Raw genomic sequence first — 20,789 nt, 5'->3', positions numbered from 1 at the left:
CCTATCTCTGTGTGCTTCTGCCCACATATAAAGATATAGAAGTTAGCTTAGGTGTATATTAATGTAGAGAGGTATGGAGGGCAAGAGGTGTGATGAGTACTAAGTATAGTACTTGTAAGGAAAGGAAATTAATAGATCAACTTTTGGGTATGTATAGGTTTCGTGTCTCGAGTACTGACCATTTTGTTAGTGAGGTCTATCTATATAGGTGTTTACCCTTTTCAGTATTGTCCACAGCACCCTATATGTCAGCTTTCCTTTCCTATAGAGGAGGTAACCATGTGGATTTTATTTGACATGGATTGAATTGATGATAGTGAGGAGGAGAAGGTGGAAGAAGAGGGAGACAAGAAGAGAGAATAGGAAAAACAAAACAAAACAAGACAAACCAACAATCAAACACCACCAAAAACAAAAATACGAAGTAATGAGAAGAAAGGGTATAAGAGCAAGGGCATGTTAGTTTGGTTGAACGTGTTCTATGCTTAGGCCCTGTGGTAGAAATCTGTAGGTCTCAGTTGTTGCTTCGGTGATCTGGCTGTTCACGTGCTTCAGGTCCTAAAAGAAGGCATAATCTAGAGATAAAGGGTATGTTAAAGGGTTTTATCTGGACATTTTCATGATTCAAGCAGAGTATGGTGCCTCGTGTGACTGAGCACCGAGGTACCACCATGGAATATTCACACTTTGTATCTAGGAATCCCTTGTGCCACCCTGGGAAACCTCACAGACGCGACCATGGTCTCCATTTCCTAAATTATGGGTCCTGTGATGTGGGGTTGAAAAAAAAATCTCAAAAACTCCTTTATAAATCAATTTTAGGGGGAGAAAGGTGAGTTTAGACCACATATGGCAGTATTCAGGGTTAACTCCTGACTCCTGACTCTGGGGCCACTGTTGGTGGGCTCAGGGGACCAGAGGTTGCACCAGGAATCAAACACAGGGGGCGGAGAGACAGCACAGAGGTAGGGCATTTGCCTTGCATGCAGCTGACCCAGGAGGGACCCAGTTTGATTTCCAGCACCCCATATGGTCCTCTGAGCCTGCCAGGAGTAATTTTTGAGTGCAAAGCCAGGAGTGACCCCTGAGCACTGCTAGGTGTGACCCAAAAATCAATCAAACAATCAAATTTAAAAAAAGCAATCAAACCCAGTTTGTCTTTAACTCCTGTCCTCTCTCCAGCCCTAACCTGATATTTTTTATATTTATTTTTTTCTCTTCAAATCCCACAGACATTGCATAAATAGTTACTTGGTGCCTGAGCACAGGAACAAACACTCTAGACATGGGTGAGGGGAGCAAAATGATAAGTTTCATCATTAGAGAAAAACAAATCCAAAGCAAATAGCAGAGAATGTAACACTCCAATCAGAGTAACACAAGAATTTAGACCCTTAAAAAACATTCTTTCAATGAACTTTTGCAAATTTGGAACCTCAAAAAGTAAGTTTACAATACACTTCAATTCTTGTAAATTCAAATACTTGTTAGTGAAAAGAATTATGAAAAGGGAGATTGACAGCATAACCTCAGTTCTAAAACTATTACAAAGGTCCTAGGAAAGACATTTTCCAAGTATAAAAAGAAATAATAAAAAATGACAGTGTGGCCATGTTGTTTATAAGAAATCTCATAAAACACAACAGGAAACAATATTCCAAACACGTGTGTACTGGTGCATCAAATGTTGAGACTATGAGTGGGAAAATTAATGAGGGAAAACCCCATTGACTGCGTCCATATTTTCTTTCAAAATCACAAACTCCCTGTCCCCTAAATATTAACACTGAGGTGTACCTCATCTGGTAAGGAAGATGAGAATTTTCAAGAGACTCAGGAGGCGCAGAATCTTCCACAATGCCAGTAAATTGAGTCATCCAGGAGATACTCCCTAATGAATGCTCCTCTTAAGAAACAGAAAAGGCTTCTATTCCAAGAGATTGGTTTGATTTCCTTAATGGAAACCATGATTAGATTACTTTGTGTTTCACTGAGAGACTCGAGTCTAAAAGCCTGATGCATTCAGAAAGAGGCCAAGTGGACACTAGAAATGACCTTGTTGCTCAGCATTGAATGCTCAGGGAGGAAAGCCCTCAATTCTGCACCCCATGATGTGAAAGGCATCTTCGCCTGAAAAGAAACCTGGACAGTGTGGGACAGGGGAGACAAAGATCTGAGCCAGTCTGAGGGGAGGGTCAGTATCCAGACATGTACCCACACAGCCAAGGTCATGAAGTCCAAGGACAAGAGGGTCCTGCAGGCCAGTCACTTTCATATCAGCTGACTATAAATTGCAAGACCCAACTCCTCAGGCCCAGTTTCTCAACCTGCTGTCAATATATCATTGGGAGTGTGATGGTGGATATGTGCATGTGTATATGTGTGATAGCGTGAGTCAGAGTGTGATATGTGAATTTATGTGTGTCTAAGTGGAAGTATATGTGTCTGCATGTGTGACTACTACTGTGTATATGAGTGAATCTGTGTATATGTGTGGAGGGTATTCGTGGGAATATGTGATTTTGCAAGTGTGCGTGTATCTGTTTGCATGTATATGATTGTGTGTCAGTCTGAGTGTGAATGAACCTAGTGCGTGTGGTGAGTAAGTGTGAATGAGTATGAGTTAATATGCATGGGTGAGTATGTTAAGAATCTATGTGCTTGTATGAGTATATATGGGTGTGAATGGGCATGGGTGAGTGAATGTTTGAGTGAGAATGTTTGAATGACTCTGCATGTCTGTGAGTTTCAGTTTGTGTGAGTGACTCTGTCATCCCACCATTGACGCAAGGACACAGTGTCACCCCAACACTGAACCATACTCTGTCATCCCACCATTGACCCAAGGACACAGTGTCATTCCAACACTGATCCCAATGCACTCTCATACCAACACTGATCCAAGAACACTATTTCTCAGCGGGAAACCCCAATCACTTGGAAGGGAAGTGTCAATCTCATTTTCTTGCTATGCATTTTCCTGGAGAAGTAGCAGTCACTTAGGTGTATGTGACCTTCTAGAAAGTGGTCATGGAGTGGTGAGTTAGCAGCAGGTGTTTCTTCATAAGCACAAAGCCCTGACACTGGACATTAAGAAACAAGAACAAGTACAGTCAAAGTCACCTTCCTTGGACAACCCTTGGAATGCAAGTTAGGATTTGGTAAAGTAGGTAAATGATAGGCAACATGAAGATTTTAAGAAAAACAATGTGCATGTGTGGTTAGTTGAGTTCTTTTGGGTATAATTTCTTTTTTAATAATGCTCCAGGACCAAATTACCTCCTGATAGTGCTTATCATGGTTACTCTCCTCTGTTCCTTCTGTTTAGAATCTATTTCATTTTTAAAAATTTAAAATATCTCTATGTCTCACATATGACAAGTGCATTTGGAGCTTTTGGTCAAAAAAGATTCTTCTTAAGCTGATGCATCCAACTTTATTCAATAGGAAAAGAAACCTCAGAACAGACAAGGACTGAGAAAGTATTATCTGTGATTTTCTTCCATGAGATCTCAAAGCCATTTGCCTTGTTTCCCGATGATTGGCTCTGATCTGTTGCACTGTGTTACTTCCAGCACTGTTTCAAAGTTTGGGCAGTTTTCTACCATTCCTTTTGTTTGTTTGTCTTTCTGTTTTTTGGGGACACCCAACATGCTCAGGGTTACTCCTGGCTCTGCACCCAGAAATCGTTCCTGGCAGGCACGGGGGACCATATGGGATGTCAGGATTCGAACCAACATCTGTCCTGGATCGGTTGCATGCAAAGCAAATGCCATACTGCTGTGTTATCTCTCTCTCTCTCTCTCTCTCTCTCTCTCTCTCTCTCTCTCTCTCTCTCTCTCTCTCTCTCTCTCTCTCTCTCTCTGTCCCCTCTACCATCCCTTCTGTTGGAAACTATTTCCAGCTCTTGGCAAATTCCCAAAACACAAATTTTATTGTGAGTTTGAATTTTATAAGTGTAATTTTCATAATTACAGGCTCTGTAGTCCTGTAATGGGCACTCATTTGTCCAGTAAGATCAAGTTCAAAAACCTGTGCATGGATGCAGTATATAAAAGCCAAGCCAGTGACTGCACTGACTTTGCAATTATCCACATCAGCGCTGAAGCCAGTGTTCTGTGCAGTCTTGTAGACTGTGGGTAGGGTTGGACCAGGAGACAATGCACTGCAGACAGAGTCCTGATAATGCTTCAGTGCAGGGCAGCAGGCCTAGAAGGGTGAAGTCATGGCTGCCTGAACAGTGTGGATGAGCTCCACAACCTGGCATTTCTGAGTGAACAGATAAGCAGTTAAAGGAGCTGGTACGTGAGCACTATCAGCTGAGCCTGAGGTTTCACGTTAAAGTGATCTCTCATCAATACACAGTATTGAGTATTGAGTACAGCAAAGACACAAAGACACAAAGCCAGCAACCACTAAGTGCTGGTATGTAAACACAATACACAGACTATTTTTGCACCACTTCCTGCTGTGGGCTTCATGGTACATGGGTCATTTCTGAACTGAGTAGAAACAATTCATTTAATATTCAAGGATTATATTACTGGAGACAATAAAATGACAGAGGAAAAAGAAACACACAGACATCCAATTCATAAAGCTGGTGAATTTGAGGAACATTTTACTCACAGATCCTCAAATTAGGTTACAGCCCAGAATATGAGCTCAGGACATGAGAGTCCCAGGAGTGGACACTTTTGCCAGGAGTCCCAGCTCCCTGGTAGAAATTCTTGTTCATTTTCTTCTTCATGTTTAAGTTTATTCTTCTGCACATCGTGAAATACTTGTGTCAGACCAAGGAAAGTGCCTGTTACTGCAAGAAGAAAGGAAAAGCCAAGTGTGGACAATTTGCACTTCTCACTCTAGCCCCTACTTCTCCTTCCGACTAGTCCTTGTTTCTCTCAAAGAGAAACAAGCTTTTTTCCACCGACCAGAGCCAACTTCTACCCTAGACCAGCATCTTCTTCTACCCTCAGACTAGCACCGACTTCTGTCCTATACCAGAGCCTGCTTCTTCCGTAGACCAGCACTGCTAATGTATTTAAGGGAATTAGTCAATGTACCTTTAAGGGGTGATGACACACTCCCTGTAATGGCACTTGGACTGGGACATGGTCCCTGTAACTATCAACTACCCCCAAAGTATAAAAAGGAGAGCCTGGCAATTATTGGGGGGCCTAAGAGTCTGAAACAGAGTCTGCTGGTCCACAGGGGATCAGAAGCTCAGGTCCCCTGGGCCTAAGCCTGAGATAAAGCACCCGCGATTTCTCTCTCTCTCTCTCTCTCTCTCTCTCTCTCTCTCTCTCTCTCTCTCTCTCTCTCTCTCTCTCTCTCTCTCTCTCTCTCTCTCTCTCTCTCTCTCTCTCTCTCTCTCCTCTTCCCCTCCTCTATTTCTCCTCCCCCACTCACCTGGACCTCTCCAGCAGGCAGGTCATGCATTACTACATTTTATGAATCCCTAGATCCCTAGGTGGGCACCTCAGCCCACCCAGTAGTAGGGACCCCCAGCCCTTCCAGTCTTGTAGCTTTGTGGTTTTTGCAGCAGGCTTCCTGAATGGGTAAGCACAATTAACTATGGATTCTGCAAGGACTTCAAGAAAAAAAAATATAAGTAAAATGGTGGATGTTGTAAAGGGGGGAAAAATGAAGGAGAGAAATGAAAGAAAAAGAGAAATAAAAGAAAAATAAAATAAATGAAAGAGACATGAATAAAAGAAAGAAATTGAATAGAGAAAAAGAGAAAATTAACAATAAAGCGGTTTAGAGAGATAAAATAAGCAAAAGAGAGTCAGAGAAAAATATGCAAAAGAGATTCAGAGAGAAAGTAAATGAGCAAAAGAGAAAAAAGACAGAGAAAATGTGCACAGGATATTTTTATATAGAGAAAAAAGAATAAAGACAGAAGATAGACAGAAAATGAGAAAAAGAGAAATAGAGAAAAGCATTCATTTTATTTTTCTTTTATTTCTTTTTCATTTCTCTTTCATTCATTTCTCTCCATTCATTTTTTCTCTCCCTTTACAATATCCACCATTTTACTTATATCTTTTTCTTCTTGAAGTTTGAAAGAAAATGGAATAGAAAAAAAAAAAACAGAAAAAAAATCGCCATAAAGCAATTTAGAGAGATAAAATAAGCAAAAGAGATTCGGAGAAAAAATATGCAAAAGAGATTCAGAGAGAAAGTAAATGAGCAAAAGAGAAAAAAGACAGAGAAAATGAGCAAAGGAGATTTTTATATAGAGAAAAAGAAAAAAACAGAACATAGAAAATGAGCAGAAGAGAAAAAAAGAGAGAAAACAAGAAAAAGCAAGTTTTAAATAGAGAGTATTAGCCCCTTAGATAGATAAAAATAAAAAGTGAAAAAAATCTGATAACTCCACAATGTCCCTTATCAGCAATCAGCAGGTAGAAAGAATTCATCTCCCTATTACCCTAAAGGATCAAAGTTTTTCACTTTAGAATAGGCATAAATTTTATAGAAAGTTAAGAAGATACTATTTATGTTCCCTAAACATTGTTTCATTTTTTTCCCTACACCTCATCTCTTCACTTTGGAGCTTTCAAAACAACACTCAAAATATTAAAAGCAGAAATGCAGCTGACAATCACCCTTGCTAGAAGATTTGCAGAAGACCTTCACCTGACTGAGCTCCTCAGACTACTGAGGATAACTGACTGACTTGGACAATACTTTTTAATTTATATAATATTTAATTATTATAAAACATAATATGACAAGCTCATGATATGAAGCTTACCACAAAGGGTAGTGTGTGCACTTAGAGAAATAACTACACTAGAAACTATCATAATGGTAATATAAGTACAATACCTGTCTCTAATATAGGCAGAGGGTTGGGAAGGAGGGAACTGGGGGGGGGCATTGGTGGTGGGAATAAAAAAAAGATCATTATAAAACATAAAATGGGGAGAAATGACCCACAAACTGAGTTGGGGGATATTGAACAGGAGGCGCATTGGTGTCCTTGGGGGAGGAGGTGAAAACATTGGTGAGGGGTGTGATAATGGTGTTATATGAATGGGAAAGAATTATTATATTGTGAACCACAGACTCTCAATCAATTTCTTCAAAGTCTAAAAATGGAAAAGAACACAGTCATCCATCATCCCTGGAGCTATGTACTCCCATTCCACCTATTATATACTTCTACTACATTGTATAAATCGTACAATTCTAATTCCCCTTTGGGTCATATGCTTCGAAGGATTGGGCCATGTACTGTTCCTCTTTCAGTCTCTGGCCCTGTGCCTAGATTATAGTAGGTACCTTATAAGTATTTATTGAGTTGAACTTTCCTACAGGGCAAATGGCAGAGCAAGGAAAGTGTTGGGGGATGACCGCTCTTGATCCAATAAGCATTCTTCTGATGATCTCAGATTTGATTTATTTAGGATGGACCAACCCAATAGAGCAGAACAGTTTGTACAGAAAATACAAATTAGATTTGGGACACTCAGACTGTAGGATTTTTGCAACAGCACAAGAAGACATCTTAGTGTAAGAAAATTATTTGAGAGCATTTTTGGTAGAGCATTTTATAGGGCACAATATTTGTGATAGCTTATATTAGAATATCACTGGTAATGTTCATGTCAATTTCTGTTTTCATAAATTACAGACACAGATGGAGAGTTTTGTTTAAATAACAACCAGAGCTTTGATAGTAGTCAGTAATGGCCCACACAGATACACTAAGGACCACACAGACAAGCATAAGAAGAAGCTGGGGGACAGCAGGCCAAGGATTTGGGTCGAAGAATAAAGTGTTCTCTTAGTCCATATGCCTCAGGGCTTCCAGGAGTCACTCAGTGGGGGGAGAACTAGACATGGCATCATGGCCCCATTTCCTGTTAGACATTGTTAGACACATGAGCTTCTTCACACTTCCTGGGTCATAAATATCAATCACATCAACTGCTGTTGCAGAATGGAGTGAAAGTCAATTATAATCAACCTATAATAAATAGCCTTTTTACATTCTAGACTTAGTGACCACCCCAGGTACTTTTATATAAACTGCTTTGGCTTGAATAGAGACTTAGTGTTGACCAACATGGGAAATCTGGTGACTGCCATGCGTCAGATAATGGAAGCAGCTCCCCTTTTAAGAGTCACTTCTACTATGTTCATCTCCACCTGAATGGCCCACCCTTGACCAAAGCAGAATGCAGAGAAGCGACATCCTTGTCTTCTGTGATAGGATTTAAGTTATAATTTACCCCATTAACAGTTGGAAGTAGTGGGAAAAAATCCTGAACCTCACCAGATTACCCAGGCTTAGCAAACTCTAGACTTGAAATAAAACAATAATAATATTGTTGGGGAAGCATATATATATATATATATATATATATATATATATATATATATATATATATGCTTCCCCAACAATATTATATATATATATATTGGGGAAGCAGCTCCAGGGTTAGAGCACATGCTTTGCCTGGCGGCCCTTGAGTGCCATCAGGACTAGCTTCCACAACTAACAAGAATAACAATATAAGAAGTCACACATATGTGGAGATCACAGCAATAAACTCATTCCATGTCTATAAACAGCTACCGATTCTTCCTCTTTGAGCCAGGGATTCAATTTGATTAGATTCCGTCGCCATCCAACTCTACTTCAAACCAAATCCAAGTTTGCCCTGTCCAAAAAGTGCATTCCTGTTAAGTGGGTGGAGGCCATCACATTCCATTGCAGCAATAGGCCTGTCTAGGAAGCCTATTGCTGCAGAGATTAAAATGAGAAAGAAGCAATGATCCAAATAGACGTGGAACACCAGGAAGAAATTATGCTGATGGTTTCATGTAGAGGTCACATTTCCAAATAGGAAGACCTAACTTCAGACTTGTTGAACACTCTAAGGTGCCTAATATGCTGTAGGCACTTAACAAAAATGAAATTAACATATCAAGGCATCCAAGGGAAAAATGCATTTTTAGACATAAGAGAACACAGCTGTGTTTGGGGTCTGTTGACTGCCTTAAATTATTTTGAAAGTGTTTTATTTTGGTAACACATTTGGCACATTCCCTTCCCCTTCATTTCTATACTCCTGTGTATTTAAGAGAGAATTTAATCCATATGTTCTTGATTCAATTATACTTGACTCATCCCTGCATTGCTTTGCAAAAGCTATTTGAAGGCCAAGAATTTTGCAAGTTTCCTAACAAACTGAAGCTTTTATTGTTGTCCCTCATCCCAAAGAACTAAAGACATTTACTTATGTTTATCTAAAATAGGAGCCATGACCCATGGTGCCAGAACCTCGAACAGGAGGGTGTGGGCTCTCCCACATGAGCTCCTCTCAATATTTTGGCTTTTTTAGGAAACATATGGAATTGTATGTATTGTTGCATTAGTATTTGGTTACAATTTGGGATGATGAGTGGCAAACCGATGACATGAGGTAAATTATACTAAATGTTAGTTGGTATTCTTATTACATAACAACCCCCCAAAAGATGCTGACCTCTGAATTAGTTTAGGAATTAGAATAAAAGTGCTTTTCACGGTCTACTGCAGCTAAAAATATTAAGCATCATGAAATCATAGGTCACTCTGCTCTCTTTTGAAATGCTGAAGCCATTTCCAAATTCCATGCCTCCTCCTGTCTGCCCTGTGATGTTCGCAAGGTAGGGTGCGTTCTGGATCTGGACTGGGCAGATGCTTAAATGGGGCCTGCTGGAACCTCTCCTGTTGACAGTTTGAATTAGAGGAGAGAGATAGAGAGAGAGAGAAGAGAGAGAGACAGACAGACAGAGACAGACAGAGACAGAGAAAGAAGAGAGAGACAGAGAGGGGAGAGAGAGGAGGGAAAAGAAGAGAGGGGTATAATGAAGAGAATAGCAGTATCTCTCTGTGTATGTATCTGAGCACAGGGGCTGAGGAACTAAGAATGGCTGTATGGCTGTTTTCTGCCATAAGATGTGTAGCACAGAGAAAAATCAGTAAGGGGGCAAACAAAGAGAATGAACCTGAAAATCAACAATAGATATTTAATGCACCTATGCCCTGTATATTAAATTATATTTAATGCATCTTAGAAGATTTTTGTTGGGGAGGTTGGAACCACACTGGCAGGGCTCAGGGGCACCCTATGCAGTGCTGGGGAATCAAAGCAGGGTCCAATGCACACAATACAAGTACCTTAACTGCTGTATTGTCCTTCTGCCCCCTCCCCCCAATGCATTTTAGGATGTGAGACATCCAGTATGCTTATAAAATCAAGTGAGCTGATACTTTTCTCTTACAGGTGTTGGTAGAATGGTTAATCTGCAAACTTGTTCCTAATATAGAACAAAAATTGCCAAGGGGGTCTGGAGAAATAGTATATTGAGAAAATGTTTGTTTTGCATCAGTCAGACCTTTGTTTGGTTCCTAGTATCTTATATTGTCTCCCAAGCAGTGGCAGAAGTAATTCTTTTATTTATTTATTTTTAATTTTTTTATTTTGAATTATGAGAACAAAAGATGCAAAGAAAGAGGACAAGGTAAAGTTACAGTGGAAGGACAATCACCCATAACATAATTCTCAGAAGAAGTCCCCTTGCTGATATCTTAACTTTGAACTTTCAGCCAAAGAACGTTAAGATAAATAAAACAGAATCCATGTACAATTACTTTATCCCTCAAGTCCCCAGATTGTGACACATTATAATATTTCTTAACAGCACACAAGGCAATCTAAAGCCATAAAACTTACATAACTCCTTAAACATTAGAGGCATAGTATTTTTTACATTTCCATGTACATGCATATTAGCTTAAGTTAACCTCAAATTTTAAGTGGTTTTTTTTTTTAAGGATTAGAGTCAAAGGAGCACATTAAAAACGGTGTTAGAGTGGCAATTGTTGTTTGCATAGGCCCACCAAAATATGAGAGGCATGGAAAGGAATAACCTTGGCCTAAATACAAAGAGATCCTACCCCTGAAGTTTCCTGGCATAAGACCAACTCTAGGCTTCAAGCAATTATCGTCCAATCCAAGACATTGTTCGTAGTGCCAACACACTTCTCACACAGTCTCTGTTGTTGGTATCATGTTTCTGTATTAAAGATCCTGGAATCTGCATATCCTACATTGAAGTCATGATGTGGAGCGTCTTCTCGTTTCACTCCCCATTAAAGGGCAATGCAGGACGCCCTGTTCTGTAAGCAGGTCGTTGTTGTTAAGTCTTCTCAGTGTTAAGGGAAGTCTCTTTTGAGCAGGTCGATGTCTGAGCAGTGGTAGGGTCTTCCGTGGTAGAGGATTGCTTCCAGATGATGTTATAGACAAACCTCAAAATTAAGAGGCAATACAGCAAGCCCTGTCCAGTAAGCAGGTCATTGTTCTTGTTAAGTCTTCTCAATGTTAAGGGAAGTCTCTTTTGAGTAGATCAATGTCAGAGCAGCTATAGAGTCTTCTCTGGTAGAGGAATGCCTCCAGGTGATGTTATATACAACCTTGGATGTTTTGTAGATGTCTTCTCTAGATCAGGGGTGAATGGAGAATGCCCATTCTTCTGAGGCCTGTGCCAGGTCTTTATGTCAATGTTCAGGGTGTAAGGTCCCATTGCACTACAAGATTTGTGTGTTCCCATTTCTATTAGATAAGAACCTATTGGTATGTATAGTATTTTCCCATTTTACTGTGCCTAAGCAAACAAGAAATAAAGCCACGTGGCGCTATCAGAGTACATGGGGGTGTAAGAACATTTCCAACAATACCCATGACTTGGTTCAAACATAGCATTAAACTGAGAAATTCTTTCACACCAAATTCCATATTGAGCAGTTCACAAAGAGAAGATAAAAAAATGGGGGGTGGGTGGGAATCGTCACTGTATAAGAAAATATTCAGCAAAACTTATAGCCGTCAAAGAAAACACCCATAAAATGTTGAAAAGACATAAGTGTCCTTTTTATGCCTTTTAAAATAGTTGGGTGGGTGTTAATTCTAGGGCACCACTTTAGTCTGTGACTTAGGACTCTACAGTACTTAAGTTAGAAAGGGCAAATGAGGAGTAATGATGATAGTAGTTAAGGAAGTTAAAGAGAAATATGATCTTTTGAAGGGGTATGCAAAAGGGCAGAGTACAAAATGGACATTCTGCATACATAAAAACATACTTCAATGATAGTGAGTACTATTAATGTTTCTATTAATACTATTAATATTTTGAAAATATAGACTGGAAAGAGATTACCAGTGACTTCAAGATGCTGGGAGGCCAGAAGTTCAGAGCCCCACCCAGACCTTCCCTAAGAAGTTGAATGGATAATGGGGGAAAGCCTAGGGTACCTTCAAGCTCCACCAAGGGGCCCAACTCACCGGCTTGCCCAGGCAGGTGGCCCAGGGAAGCCCTGGAGATCTGGAGCAAGGCGGTAGAGGGGTGCTGGGGTTACCCAAGTCCTGCACCCCCCCCAGGCCTGGTTAAGAAGGCCTTCAGCATGCCGGGGGCCTGCCGAACCCCATACTGCTAGACTCCCCCAGAAGTAATTCTTGAGTACAAAATGGAATTTCCTAATAAAATGTTTAGAATATTTTTAAAATCTAGTTTAATTAGGAAGACAAGTATTACTTACACAGGCTGTAATTCATGCAATGAAAAGAATGACACTAATTTATAGACATTGACATTATAAAAGGAAGTAAGACCAAGTTCAGTTGAAGCTACTGAATCTCATTGGGTCAAAACATAGATAAACTAAAAATTGTATATTTATTAGAAGATCATAAGGTGGGGCCGGGCAGTGGCGCTAGAGGTAAGGTGCCTGCCTTGCCTGTGCTAGCCTTCGACAGACCGCGGTTCGATCCCCCGGTGTCCCATATGGTCCCCCAAGCCAGGAGCGACTTCTGAGCACATAGCCAGGAGTAACCCCTGAGCATCACCTGGTGTGGCCCAAAAACCAAAAAAAAAAAAAAAAAAAAAAAGAAGATCATAAGGTACAGTGGACAGAACTCTAGATAAGTAGATAAGTAATCTAGTAATCTAAGTTAAAATTTTATTAATTCTCGTTAATTCATCTTTTCTGTAATCTCTACCACAAATCCTTTGTTTGTTAAGAAGTCAATGAATGCAGTTAGAAATATAATATACAAAATAAGAATGAATAGAGACCATATGAGAACTATTTCATATATATATATAACGCCTTTCCCCAGAGGATGCAGGTAGGTTCAGTAATAGATATAGATGCCCAGGCTTCTAAGGGTAGAGGTTTGAAAGACACACTTTAAGAAAGTTCTGCTAGGGCTGGAGATATAGTACACAAGGTAAAATGCTTGTTTCAAATGAAGTCTACCCAGGTTCACTCTCTGGTACCACATATGGTCCCTGAGTCCGTCCCATCAGGAGTCATTTCTAAATGCAGAGTCTGAAGTAAGTCCTGAGCGCAACTGGGTGTGGCCCAAAAACCAAAAAGAAAATTCTAATAATCATAGCATTTTGGGTCACTAAGAGATTTAATAGTGCATTGCCAAGCATAAAATAGTTTCTGAATACTCAGAGACATTCAAAGAATACCTAACTTTTGTAAGATGAGAGAACATTTAGAAAACTAAACCTAGTGAATTTATTTCAGACTCTGAAAAGATGATTTAACTAGCAGTAGAAAAGTCCATTTTCAAAACTAAGAAAAAAGGAGGAACAATGGAAAATCGCAGATAGCAAAGGGCAATAAGATTAGTGTCTTGTTTTGAGAGAATCATGGTCTCAGAGAAGATTAGATTAAAAGCTGAAGAAATAGTTCAAGGGTTAAGGAGCTCGCCTTCATGCCATGAACTCCACTTTGAAATCCCACTACCACATATAATTCCCAGAGCACCATCAGGAATCATTTCTTTTTCTTTCTTTCTTTTTTTTTTGTTTATGGGCCACACCTGGTGACACTCAGGGGTTACTCCTGGCTATCCGCTCAGAAATCGCTCCTGGCTTGGGGGACCATATGGGATGCTCGGGGGATCGATCTGCCATCCTCCCTAAGTTAGTGCGTGCAAGGCAAATGCCCTATTGCTTGCGCCATCGCTCCAGCCCCTCATTTCTGAGCACAGACTCGGGAATAACCCTGGCTAAGTTCCCATCTAAAGACTAGACTAATAATAAAAATAAGTAGGGATGATGTCAAATGATGAATATAAATTCAAAACCATTGGAAAAGTTTTCCAGAGAAAGATCACTCTGAATCTAAGATGGGAAAGGGTTCCAGGGCTTATGTGATGCTGTTTGGTGTCTGGCATGGGTCTCAACCCAGCTTCCTCTTAAGGGGTTCATGTTTTAAGATCCTTGATGAACTTGTGGACATAGGAGGTGACACAAAATAGGAGGGAAACATGCAAATACTTGAAGGTCTCACATGTAAAGGAATTGGATACATCATGTAGAAATCCAAAACATAGACTGGACAATAACTTAGAAAGCCACAAAAGGGAGGTGTTGTTAAAGCCAACACATATGGAAAGTTTACATGCTGCTTAGATGAACAATTAGCACTAAGAATATAAATTAAATATGCAACTGAATTATTGAAGTGTATTAAATTTTATGATACAATTTAAATATCTTTGTGTGTGTGTGAAGCAAGATAGTGCTACTGAAAATTACTTAGAAAGATGTAAGGAGTATGTAAAATAAATCCCCTGACCTATTTTCAACCCTGAGTGAGAAGGTCTGAAGCAGGATAGCCATGAAGAATAAATAAACTAAACCTCATAAGGAGAAAATCATGAAGTTGGGTGGCTTCTTGCCTTGTGGTCTTTCTGGCCCACCAAACCTAAACCTCTATTTGTTGACCAGTTCAAATTAAACTGTGAGGGAGAGGGTGGAATGAGAGACAAAAGTACCTATCCAGATGGACTTTTACAAGTCAAAGGGTTAGTGAAAAAAAAAAAGAGGAAGTTAGGGAACACCTTTGTTTTGGGTAAAAGCAGAATGAAATCTAACAGGAGAGAGAAAAGGAGAAACCTGTGCTCCAAGAGAGAACATAGGCTTCTCCAGGGTGGAAATAGGCAAGCAAGAGTCATGGAGGAAGTAAGGAGTGACTTGTTCAAGGGAGAACTTGGGCTTGAAGAGGGAGCCTCAAATATACTTCAATGATTTATTATCCCATGAAATGCTTAAAGGCTAATAATGGGGCTGGTAGGGTAGGGCATTTCTCTTGCATGCAGTTGAACCAGATTCTATCCTTGACACCACATATTGTCACCTGAGTACCATTGTTACTGTATAAATGTTACTGTATCTTTAAGGGGTGACAATGTCACTACCCTCCTGTAACTGTCAACCACTTCAGTATAAAAAAGAGAAGCTTGGGGCTTGGAGTGATAGTGCAGCTGTAGGGCGTTTGCCTTGCACATGGCTGACCCAGGAAGGACCTGGGTTCGATCCCCAGAATCCCATATAGTCCCCCAAGCCAGGAGTGATTTCTGGGTGCATAGCCAGGAGTAACCCCTGAGCTGTGACCCAAAAACCAAAACAAACAAACAAACAAAACAAAACAAAATGAAAAGGAGAAATCTGAAGGTTAGAGGGGTGAGAGTCAGAAGGAAAGCTGGGGAGAGCCAGAAGGCTTGGGGGGGTCGGGGGCCCAGCCAGCTTGGCTGGCCTCCCCCCATCACCTCTCTCTCTTTCTCATAAAGCGTAGAACTTTGGCCAGGAGCTCCAACCACCCCCCCTCTCTCTTACACACACACACACACACACACACACACACACACACACACACACACACACACACACACACACACCACAAACATTAGGCAAGCATTAAAAGGTGACTTCTTTCTCCTCCTCCTCTCTCCTTGTTTCATTTCATTGCACACCCTCAGGAATGATCCTGAGTTCAGAGCCAGGAATAAGTCCTGAGCACCCCTTGGTGTGGCCCCCAAACAAACAAACTCAAAATAATATAAGGTGGGTAAGTGGCTCAATGGTAGGGCACATGCCTTATATGTCCCTGGGTTTTGTCATTTGCAACAGAAAAAAAAAATCATATAAAGACTATGCTACTATTTCTCCCAGTTTACAAATGAGGAAACTAAGAGCAGGTTTACCCAAAGTCAGCACCATAGTTTGGACACAAAGGCCTATGTGGAAGGATTTTCAAGGTAATGAACCTGCAGTCATGGAGATGTTCAGGCTGAGACCCAGCCAGGGCTCTGCATTCTGGCTTCCTTTAAAGGAACTTCCCTCCACAGATGTCAATGAATATTAAATCTCAGCATGTCTTTCCAACTCTGAGAATTACGAATTTGAAAGTCTAGGAAAAAGCAGCACCTTCTGTTCCAAGATGTCACCAGTGCTTCACACTAATTAGGGGCGTTACTAAATAGTTTTGTTTTTAGCTTTAACTTTCTATACTTCAGGAATTTTTTTAAGTGATCATATATATTTTGGTTATACTTAGAAAGATGTTATTTCCTTTTAAGGAAAAAGAAGCATCTATGAATGAGTGTACCAAATGTGACCAATAGATTTTATATGGTTTGAAGGATATTACATAGGCTTTGCACTTTTTCAGAAATTTTAACAAAACTGTGCATTATTTTTTTCTGAAGAAGTTTAGTATTGGACTGGAGTTATAGTACAGAGATTTAGGTGCTTGCCTTGTACACATCTGACCCAGGTTCAATCCCTGATAACGCATATGTTCCCTTGAACATCACCAGGAGTGACCCATGAGCTCAGAGCCAGGTAAGTCTTTTTTGGGCCACACTTAGTGGCTCAGGGATTACTCCTGTCTATGCGCTCAGAAATCGCTCCTGGCTTGGGAGATCATATGGGATGCCGGGGATCCAACCCAGATTCATCCTGGGCAGCCACGTGCAAGGCAAATGCCCTGCCGCTGTGTTATCATTCTAGCTCCAGTCAGGTAAGTCTTGAGCACTGCTAGGTGTAGCCCCAAATTCAATCCCAAACTGAAGGAACCTTAATATTATATAAATTATCTTTTACCCTGTTTTTTGTTTTAATCACTGCATTGAAGATGTAAGACTCATGGTGTGTGTGTGTGTGTGTGTGTGTGTGTGTGTGTGTGTGTGTGTGTGTGTGTAAAGGAGGGAGGGAGGAATGGAAGGAGGGAGAGAGCTATAAAAACAGATGTGCAGGGCCCGGAGAGATAGCACAGCGGCGTTTGCCTTGCAAGCAGCCGATCCAGGACCAAAGGTGGTTGGTTTGAATCCCGGTGTCCCATATGGTCCCCCGTGCCTGCCAGGAGCTATTTCTGAGCAGACAGCCAGGAGTCACCCCTGAGCATTGCCGGATGTGGCCCAAAATAAAAAAAAAAAAAAAAAAAAAAAAAAAACAGATGTGCTTCTCTTTCATTCATCTCTCCTTACTGCACGTTTTTGTTTATTCTGAGTTCTTTCTTCAAGGCCTTAATCATCTCACTAGGCATTTCTCATCAGCCTTTTCTTAGATTTGAGAAAAATGGTCTCCTGGATCTCTGAGCCTGAGAGAGCAGTTCTGCTTCTGGTCCTCAGCTCTCTGCTTCTGCTGAGATGCTCTGTCCTCGGGGCCACATGCTCCTCAGGATCCAGTCAACCTCCGTGTTTCTCACAGCAGACCCATTGAAAACGTTCTCGCCCATCATCGCTAGAGGGCGCACAGTGACTTCCCAAACACAAGGCTACTTACTGTTCAACCAGGCCGGTGTCTGCTGATACGGTGTGATTTGCTTGGAACAAGTCATAGCTTTCCCTGGGTGGAGGGACGTTCTCAGAACATCAGTCATACCCAATAGAGAAATAATGTCTAGTTTAGTCTTAGAACCTCAATGAAAAATGTGAGCTCAGCATGGCAACACTGCTTTTCCTTGTGCCCTTTGCTGGGTTCTTAGAGTTTGGCCCAGCACCTGCCTGAGAAGACCTCCTGTTCTTGGGGTTGCTGCAACTGAAGAAAAACTCTGAAGACAAACACTGAAGACAAACCCCGGTTACAAGAAGATTCTCACACATGGTTTTTTCTAGGGCTTCTTCATTTCATTTGTGGAAAGAAGACAAAAAAGAGTTGAAAGAAAGCTGGAGAAGAGAAATAATTTGAAATTTTTTTCTTTTTTGATTTTTTTTTTTTTAGTTTTGGGTCACACCCAGCAGCGCTCTGGGCTCTATGCTCAGAAATCACTCCTGGCAGGCTCAGGGGACTATATGGGATGCCAGGATTCGAACCACCATCCTTCTGCATGAAAGGCAAAAGCCTTACCTCCATGCTATCTCTCTGGCCCCTCTTTTTTTTTTTTTTTTTTTTTTTGAGCCATACCCAGTGATGTTCAGGGGTTACTCCTGCCTCATGGGGTATGTAGGGGAACCATCTGGGACACCAGGGATTGAATGTACGTAAGCTATCTCCCTGAGTATAAAAGGATTTCTAAGACTAGGAGGTGAAGATGTCCAGGAGCTCCCCATAAAGTTCAGGGATCTGAATTCAGGGATCTGAATTCTAGGAGTGAAGTCTTGGAAGAGGATTACATGTCACACTGCCTAGTGTCCGCAATTGAGACAGGGCGGTGTTTGTTATGTTTAGCAGGTCAACCTGTTTAGAAGGAAGGAATGTGATCTTGAGATCAGCAAAATGGAGTTGATGTCAATCGACCCATCATTAGTTTTGAGATTTTCTTGATGAATACTTTTTAAAGAGCAATACTTGGTTAATAACTAATGTCCTGTTACCAGAGGTCTCAATTCTTGAGTTTCTCAGAGGCACCTAAAATTTATAAAAAGTGTACTTAAAAAATACGGGGTGGGGACAGAGAGAGACAGAGAGAGAGAAATAGAGAGAGAGAACGCAGATATCCTTAGAGGAGAAAGATTCCGATGTGTGTACATACCTCAGAGAACGAGCATGGGAATAATTGAAGAATAAATCACTTGATGATCTATTGCCAGAAACTGATTCGTTGAGCTCTATAATCAGGGTTACATAATGATGTTGGACAAAGGACTGGAGAGCTCATGGACTGGAGGCTTTGATTGTGGAAACCTAGGTTCAATTCTCAGTTCTATCTGATCCCTGTGTGATTCTGTATGAGCACAGAAGAAGGAGTAGCAGTCAAACAACGTCCAGTGTGGTCCCCAACCTAAACCAACAAACAAAAGAAATCATGACAGGGGACAGGGAAGAGTTTTAGCAAAAGGAAATCATGACAGTGAAGAGCTCAAGAGGCCCTGCTCTCAGAAATAATCTGTTTCCTTGTCCAGAGCCACCAGTATCCCTAGGTCAATAGTCTGTTTTCAGTCATACTCTTACCATCACATCCCTTCTCTCTAGCTCTGACACTCTGGTTTTTTTTTTTTTTTCATGAATCATTTGGAGTACAATGGACCCCAGATCATGAAGCAGCATCTCATCCGAGGTCCTTCATCACATCTTCAAAGCTTCTTTAGAAAGAAAGACCTGCAGGCTTGAGGTCTCAAGGTGTGAATGTTTCTCAGAGGTCTCCATTCTACTGGTTCAGATAGTTTTGGGGTTTCTTTTTGGGAGTTTGATACAGAGCCTGGGAAGGGTCCTATGGAGCAGGAAAACTCCTGTCAGTGGTTTTCACTAGGGGTTGAGAACTGAATATGACCATAAACACGGGTCTACTTCTAAAGGCTGCACATTGGAGAGCTCACCTCCACACCACCCTATTCTATACTGAACCTTGTTCCATCAAAATTATGAATAGAAACTATGCTCTTTTTTTTTTTTGCTACAATCCAATGGCCTAAGACCAAACCATTTAAAAGCCTCTTGTTTTAACCAACCCCCTCTTTTCCCCCTCTTGCACCAGGCAGTCTTGAGCACAAGTCCCCTGGCCACTGGTGGACTGTTATGCCACCTCCTGCCAACCCCTTGTCCCAAATGAGGGTAACAGTTCTTGCCTCCTCAGATTATTGTAATCATGCAATGAGTTAGGCCATGAAAACGGCTTAAAATGTACCTACTTAATAATTGCATTCGTAATGTGGTTCACAGTGGGCGCTTTGTAGATTAGTGCTCATTTTAGGGGTCAGAGCATACCCCCACTTTTTGTCTTCATCAGTTGTGAAGTTAGAATGAGGAACAGATGCAGTTGGGGCTGTTGGAGTGCCTTCATTTCTCTGTGGGGCCTTGATCTGCCTAACAGGGCACTCGCACAGCAGGAATGATTTCAGTGCTCTCTTGGAATGGGGCAGGCGGTACCTGTCAGGAGAGTTTGGTGCTTCAGAAGGGCTGACTCATCCCAGCAGGCTGCGTTGGTGCAGCTATTTGTGGCTGGACCAGATCTGTGGGACACAAGGCCTGTGTGAACTTGCCTTGAAGAAGGGAGGGTCCCAGCGGAGGTAGGGTGTACCCCAAGGTAGGGTGTGTCCTCAGGGTTTGTCAGGCTTCCCCACACAGTATTTCATCATGAAGAAGAAACTTTTGCTGGAATGCTAAGCAGTGAGAGATACTGAGATTACTCCAGTGAAGGAGTGGAAGCAAATGTCTTTGGAGGAGACCCTGGGGCCTTTAGTGTTTTGGCCCCAGTTAGGCGCTGCCCTTCTATAGGATGTGGAGTCCAGTTGGTGACCCTGAGAATTGCCAAGCCCTGCAGAGGAAAGAAATCGACTTGTTTTAGGAGCTTAATTATTTTGACACAGCAAACTAGCATAAAAGGGGAGCATGAGTTACAGCCTGGAGAAAGAAGGGGGTGACCTGAGAATGTAGTAGCATGAGCTCCAGTGGTTGCTGGCAAAGATGACCCAGGGATGGGAGGCAGAAAAAATATGCCTTTTTGGGACATACAATGGAGTTGTGTTTTGCTTCTTTTCTTTGCTTTC

This window comes from Suncus etruscus, chromosome 7 (assembly GCF_024139225.1).
Source record: "Suncus etruscus isolate mSunEtr1 chromosome 7, mSunEtr1.pri.cur, whole genome shotgun sequence".
NCBI classification, from domain to species: Eukaryota; Metazoa; Chordata; class Mammalia; order Eulipotyphla; family Soricidae; genus Suncus; species Suncus etruscus.
Note: the sequence above shows the minus strand (reverse complement) of the source record.